Below are 7,733 nucleotides of genomic sequence, written 5' to 3' on the forward strand. Positions count from 1 at the left end.
AACACACATCAACAGAATCAGAAATGAGAAAGGAAAAATCATAACAGAACCCACAGAAATACAAAGAATAATTAGAGAGTACTATGAAAACCTATATGCTAACAAGCTGGAAAACCTAGGAGAAATGGACAACTTCTTAGAAAAATACAACCTTCCAAGACTGACCCATAAAGGAACAGAAAATCTAAACAGACCAATTATCAGCAATGAAATTGAATCGATAATCAAATAACAACCCAAGAACAAAACCCCCGGGCCACATGGATTTACCTCAGAATTTTATCAGACATACAGAGAATACATAACACCCATTCTCCTTAAAGTTTTCCAAAAAATAGAAGAGGAGGGAATACTCCCAAACTCATTCTATGAAGCCAACATCACCCTAATACCAAAACCAGGCAAAGATCCCACCAAAATAGAAAACTACAGATCAATATCACTGATGAACGTAGATGCAAAAATACTCAACAAAACATTAGCAAACAGAATCCAAAACTACATCAAGAGGATCATACACCATGACCAAGTGGGATTCATCCCAGGGATGCAAGGATGGTACAACATTCGAAAAATCCATCAACATCATCCACCACACCACCAAAAAGAAAAACAAAAACCATATGATCATCTCTATAGATGCTGAAAAAGCATTTGACAAAATTCAACATCCATTCATGATAAAAACTCTCAGCAAAATGGGAATAGAGGGCAAGTACCTCAACATAATAAAGGCCATATATGATAAACCCACAGCTAACATCATACTGAACAGCGATAGTATGAAAGCTTTTCCTCTGAGAGTCGGGAACAAGACAGGGATGCCCACTCTCCCCACTGTTATTCAACGTAGTACTGGAGGTCCTAGTCATGGCAATTAGACAAAACAAAGAAATACAAGGAGTCCAGATTGGTAAAGAAGTCAAACTGTCACTATTTGCAGATGACATGATATTGTACATAAAAAAAACCCTAAAGCTTCCACTGCAAAACTACTAGAACTAATATCGGAATTCTGCATAGTTGCAGGATACAAAATTAACACACATAAATCTGTAGCTTTCGTATACACTAACAATGAACTAGTAGAAAGAGAAATCAGGAAAACAATTCCATTCACAAATAGCATCAAAAAGAATAAAATACCTAGGAATAAACCTAACCAAGGACGTGAAAGACCTATAACCTGAAAACTACAAGACACTCTTAATAGAAATTAAAGAGGTCACTAACAAATGGAAACTCATCCCATGCTCTTGGCTGGGAAGAATTAGTAACGTCGAAATGGCCATCCTGCCCAAAGCAATATACAGATTCAATGCAATCCCTATCAAATTACCAACAGCATTCTTCAATGAACTGGAACAAATAGTTCAAAAATTCATATGGAACTGCCAAAGACCCCGAATAGCCAAAGCAATCCTGAGAAGGAAGAATAAAGTAGGGGGGATCTCACTCCCCAACTTCAAGCTCTACTACAAAGCCACAATAATCAAGACAATTTGGTACTGGCACAAGAACAGAGCCACAGACCAGTGGAACAGAATAGAGACTCCAGACATTAACCCAAACATATATAGCCAATTAATATATGATAAAGGAGCCAGAGACATACAATGGGGAAAGGACAGTCTCTTCAAAAGATGGTGCTAGCAAAACTGGACAGCTACATGTAAGAGAATGAAACTGGATCACTGTCTAACCCCATACACAAAAGTAAATTCAAAATGGATCAAAGACCTGAATGTAAATCATGAAACCATAAAACTCTTAGAAAAAAACATAGGCTAAAATCTCTTGGACATAAACATGAGGGACTTCTTCATTATCATATCTACCCAGGCAAGGGAAACAAAGGCAAAAATGAACAAGTGGGACTACATCAAGCTGAAAAGCTTCTGTACAGCAAAGGACACCATCAATAGAACAAAAAGGTATCGTACAGTATGGGAGAACATATTCATAAATAACAGATCCGATAAAGGGTTGACATCCAAAATATATAAGGAGCTCACATACCTCAACAAACAAAAAGCAAATAATCCAATAAAAAATTGGGCAGAGGAGCTGAATAGACAGTTCTCCAAAGAAGAAATTCATATGGCCAACAGGCACATGAAAAGATGCTCCACATCACTAGGTATCAGAGAAATGCAAATTAAAACCACAATGAGATATCACCTCACACCAGTAAGGATCACCATCATCGAAAAGACAACAAATGTTGGTGAGGTTGTGGAGAAAGGGGAACCCTCCTACACTGCTGGTGGGAATGTAAATTAGTTCCACCATTGTGGAAAGCAGTATGGAGGTTCCTCAAAAATGCTCAAAATAGAAATACCATTTGACCCAGGAATTCCACTTCTAGGAATTTACCCTAAGAATGCAGCAGCCCAGTTTGTAAAAGCCAGATGTCCCCTTATTTTTATCACAGTACTATTTACAATAGCCAAGAAATGGAAGCACCTAAGTGTCCATCAGTAGATGAATGGATAAAGAAGATGTGGTACATATACACAATGGAATACTATTCAGCCATAAGAAGAAAACAGATCCTACCATTTACAACAACATGAATGGAGCTAGAGGGTATTATGCTCAGTGAAGTAAGCCAGGCAGAGAAAGACAAGTACCAAATGATTTCACTCATCTGTGGTGTATAAGAACAAAGAAAAAACTGAAGGAACAAAGCAGCAGCAGAATCACAGAATCCAAGAATGGACTAACAGTTACCAAAGGGAAAGGGACTGGGGAGGCTGAGTGCGAAAGGAGGGATAAGGGGGGGGTGGGAAAAGAAAGGGGGGCATTATGATTAGCATGTATAATGTGGGGTGGGGGATATGGATGGCTGTGCAACACAGAGAAGGCAAGTAGTGACTCTACAGCATGTTACTACGCTAATGGACAGTGACTGTAATGGGGTTTGTGGGGGGGACTTGGTGAAGGGGGGAGCCTAGTAAACATAACGTTCCTCATGTAATTGTATATTAATGACACCAAAATAAAAAAATAAATAAATAAAATTAAATGGGGCATATTCAAGAATGTTCCTATATTGATTAGATAGACCCAGACCAGTGCATTGTTTGCAAATGCCAACTTGCAACATCAATTCATGAGACATGGATTTTACAGCATCTTTTACTCTGGATATTCACTGGAGGAAATTCGATTTGATTTGTAAAAATGTGACACGCTAGATTTACTTTGTAATGACTTCATTAGCTACGATGATGAATTCATTTGTGAGGTAGTTATTCATTTGTTTCTGCATTGTCAATTGTACAAGCTCTTTCCATGTGTATAGTGGTATCAGAGTGTTTTTATTCCTGTTTTGGCTGCCTTCTTCCAAACAAGGAAATGGATGTTTTTTCCCACCAACTTTGCATTTGCCACCGAGTTCTCTTAGGTATGAATATTTGTGTATGTAGGGAATTGTGAGTGTGTATTAGTTGTGTGGGGTCACATCTATCACTCAGTCATATATATTCTCTCCATTGATGTTTTATTTTTTATTTTTATTACTGAAAAATTTAGTTGTCATTTTAATATTCTTCACTTGCAAATACTTCTTATAAAGAAAAATGAAAAGAAATGTTCTTTGATATATTTAATGCTAATAAACAACATGTTTCTAACTTGATTTCACATCTCTGTTGATTTGTAAAAATGTGGCACATTGTTCCTGATTATTCCTTTTGGAATTTTGTAATTAGAACTTTTTCTAATATTACATTATCTTTTCCCATCATCTAAAAGGCATTTTTACTGACATCTGAAGAAAGATCACCTTTGTCCTTTCTGAACATATTTGAATACCATATCTTCATGTAAGATGAAAGTATAACTTAGACACTGCTTCCTCCAGCATTTTAAATATCTGTCACATTTTTTTTATTTTCAAGTCTTGGTAAATTTAACCAGGAATTTTTTTATCCATCTTGATATAATTAAATTATTTTTATTTTAGTTTAATAATGTTTACTTAACACAGTTGTATGAAACCACCACTGTAATTAGGCAGTCTCATGTCTCTACCATTGTCTGATGTTGTAACTCCTCATCTTCTTAAAAGTGTTTCTTTTCAAGTGCACTTCTATTCATATACCATTTTTAAAAAGTACAGTGAACATTGCATGTGAAATCCTTGTTCCTTTGGTGTTACATTTAATGGCAAATTCACAGCACAATGCAATAAGTGTGTGTATTAGATAATATCCTCAGGTATGAATCTTAAATTACTCTGGATTAGCAAATGGAGTGCCATGGGGAATGCAGAATTTTATAGAGTATGTCCTTGAGAGGATTTTGCCTGTGGTGCAAACAGTGGCACCAGGATTAGTGTGCTTTTTGCATTTGTTGAAAAAGAGATCAAAACCTGATGGATAGTGACTGCAGTGAGGTGTGGGGGTGAGAGAACTTGATAATATGGGTGAATGTAAGAACCACAGTGCTGCTCGGGTGAAACCTTTAAAAGATTGTATATTAATGATATCTTAATTTTAAAAATCATGCCAAAAAAAGAGATCTAAACAAAACACCCAGTAAAAATAAGATACCTTATAAGAAAAGTGAGAAAGGGGCTTGTCTTACCCCCCATGAGAACATATAAAAGCCAATTGCTCAAATAAATATGGAATAGGCATAGAAAATTCAAGTCTTCCACTGTCTCATAAGTAACATGTCTAATTTGTTCCTTTGGTGAAGTGTTGGTTTATTCCCTCAGCAAGTTTTTGTCTTGGAAATTTCAATCTGTACGTGATTGTCACCATGAAGGTAGCACTACTTTGTCTAAATTGACCAAATTTATTTTTGCTTCTTTATTATTTTTTCTGACTATGTAGGAGATTGTAATAAGAGTTGGAATGTTGCCAGAACCAAGAATGCTCTCTCCCCCTGGCACTCTTTCGGAGACCCCTGACCCATCACACCTTTCCACCGACTCTTGTCCACTTCATTTTTCTCTCTCTCTTCCTCCTTCTTTCTTTCTCTCTCCTCCTATATTGAACAAATTTTTAAATTTTCTTTATATCTGGGGAATAAAATGCACATACCAACCTGGTTCCTCAATTTTATTTGGCCACAGGAAGCCTATTAATTGAAATTTTAGGTCCCATTTCTACACTCTTTGTAGGAATGGTCACTGATCTGTCCAGCTTGAGTGATATCCACTCCTAGCTTAATCACTGGGGCTGGAGGTGAGAAAGGCATGGCAAGAGGCATGACTCAGGCTGCCACGGAGTGTGTGGTGTGTGTGTGTGTGTGTGTGTGTGTGTGTGTGTGTGTGTGTGTGTGTGTGCATGTGTATGTGTATGTCTGTGCCTTGTGGAGTGAAAGTAGTCCTCAGAGCAGGGTACATGAGCTCATGTGTTCCAACGTGGCCTCTGTAACACAGAGGCCACAAGTCAAATAACACATGGCATTAAGACCTACTTCAATTCACAAGATGCCTTTGCAACCAGATTTATAAGAACAAGAGGTATACAGTGTGGGTGAGTGACTCCCTTTGTCTTAAAGTTTCACCAGCAGCAAAGCCACCTCTTCCTTTGATGCTGTCTGATGCCATCTCTAATCACCCTCTCTAATTACTATAACACTTGCTTCCCTTTTTGGACTGGAATAGCTGAAAGTAGTAAAATCTTCAGTCTTTGCAGTCACCATTTTCCCTCTGCCAGGCACAAACTCCCCCGTAAACTCGTTCTCCTGCCATCTTGCCCTGAGGTCTCTGTTTGAATGTCATCTTGTTTGCAGTTATTGCTGAACACCAAAAAAGAAACACATCTATCCACTCTCTCCTTTAAACCTGCTTTTGTTTTCTTCAAAGCACTTGCCACCACTTTACATGTTACATAATAGTTTTATTTGTTTATATTTTTAACCATCATTGTCTTGTAGGGACTTCTGTTTCTCAGCACCCTGTAATCACAGCTTAGATGGTGGCTGGAACATATATGACCCGATACATCATCTTCAAATGCATGAAATATATTCCCAATAAAACTGTAGAAGATACGACCTCTTAGTGAAAATGCCAAGAATGGAATAAAATGCCTAATCAGAGATGAAATTGGAGAACACATAAGGGCATAGATCCATACACAGCATACTGAAATTAATTTCTTGCTTGCAAAATGTAAACTGTAGCTGTCCATCTATGTGAGTAATGCTGTGTAGGTGACAATTAATGGTTTTTCCTCTCTTCTGGTAGTCAGTCCAACCACATGGAACCAGGAAATGATACACAGATTTCAGTATTCATTCTTCTTGTATTTTCAGAGGAACCAGAATGTCAGCCAGTCATATTTGGGCTTTTCCTCTCCATGTACCTGATCACTGTGTTTGGGAACCTGCTCCTCATCCTGGCTGTCAGCTCAGACTCCCACCTGCACACACCCGTGTACTTCTTCCTCTCTGACCTGTCCTTTGTGGACATCTGCTTCACCTCCACCACCATCTCAAACATTCTGGGGAGCATTCAGACTAAAAGCAAACAGGCATCAGCCAGATGTATTTTTACTAGTTTTTGTAGAGTTGGGCAACTTCCTCCTGTCTGTGATGGCCTATGACTGGTATGTGGCCATCTGTCACCCCCTGCCCTCCACGGTCCTCATGAATCCCTGGCTCTGTGCCCTGGATCATGAGTGCCCTGCATTCCTTGTTACACAGCCTAATGATATCTAACTTTCCTTCTGTACACGTGTAGAAATTCCACACTTTTTCTGTGAACTCAATCAGGTGATTCAACTCGCCTGTTCTGACCGTTTCCTTAATAACCTGGTGATGTATTTCGCAGCTACACTGCTGGCTGGTGGTCCCCTCACTGGGACCCGTTGCTCTTACTCTAAGATACTATCCTCTATACGTGGAATCTCATCAGCCCAGGGGAAGTATAAAGCATTTTCCATCTGTGCCTCTCACCTCTCCATTGTCTCCTTATTTTATTGTGCAAGCCTAGGAGTGTACCTCACCTCTGCTGGATACACAAGTGCAGCAGCCTCAGTGATGCACACCATGGTCATGCCCATGCTGAACCCCTTCATCTACAGTCCCAGGAACAAAGACATAAAAAGGGCTCTGGAAAGACTTGTTAGGACGGCAGGTATGAAGGAGCCAACTGCGCTGGGCTGAGGAGACGCCCAGGGATGCAGGGCTCACAGCCTCCCACTCCGAAATTGTGATGCTTTAATGAGATTGCTTTCTGTGTACTTTCTGGTATTTCCTTTTGTTTGAATTTAACTCCTCTGTACAATTTAAGTGACCACTTTATTACTCTTTCTGCTCTGTTGCCTAGACAGTTTTCTCTTGGTGCTTTTTCCTACATTCACAAAGGTTTTCTCAAAACTGATCAGAAATATCTGGAAGTTGCTCTTTCATGGGCAACATGGGTTTCTTACTAGTATCTTCTCCAATGACATACATCATTCATTGTAAGCAATTTGTTCTTGTTTTATGGATAAAATAGTTAAGTCACATTACTTACATAGAAAAAATTGTTACTAGACTAATTCTATTTGCATAATTCATTCCAGAAGAAAGTCTGAAAGCACAGTTTCAACGCTGTGTCTATCATTCTATATGTATATCTTCATTTCTTTCACTGGAAATGTGGTCTTTATCATTGTTTCATCCAAGTCCCAGCCTATTGAGAGTGATGCTATAGTCTAGGAACCCCTAGGGTCCTTGTCTGAATCGTTTAACTGCTGATTTTTCTTGCTGAAGACTGTGTTGCAGGC

General features: G+C 38.7%; 1 pseudogene; it reads left to right on the forward strand.

Annotated features, from left to right (window-relative positions):
* Positions 1 to 6,221: 6,221 nt before the first annotated feature.
* Positions 6,222 to 7,128, forward strand: LOC140848811 (olfactory receptor 7A17-like; annotated as a pseudogene).
* The last annotated feature ends 605 nt before the right edge of the window (positions 7,129 to 7,733 follow it).

This window comes from Manis javanica, chromosome 1, assembly GCF_040802235.1.
Source record: "Manis javanica isolate MJ-LG chromosome 1, MJ_LKY, whole genome shotgun sequence".
Classification (NCBI taxonomy): domain Eukaryota; kingdom Metazoa; phylum Chordata; class Mammalia; order Pholidota; family Manidae; genus Manis; species Manis javanica.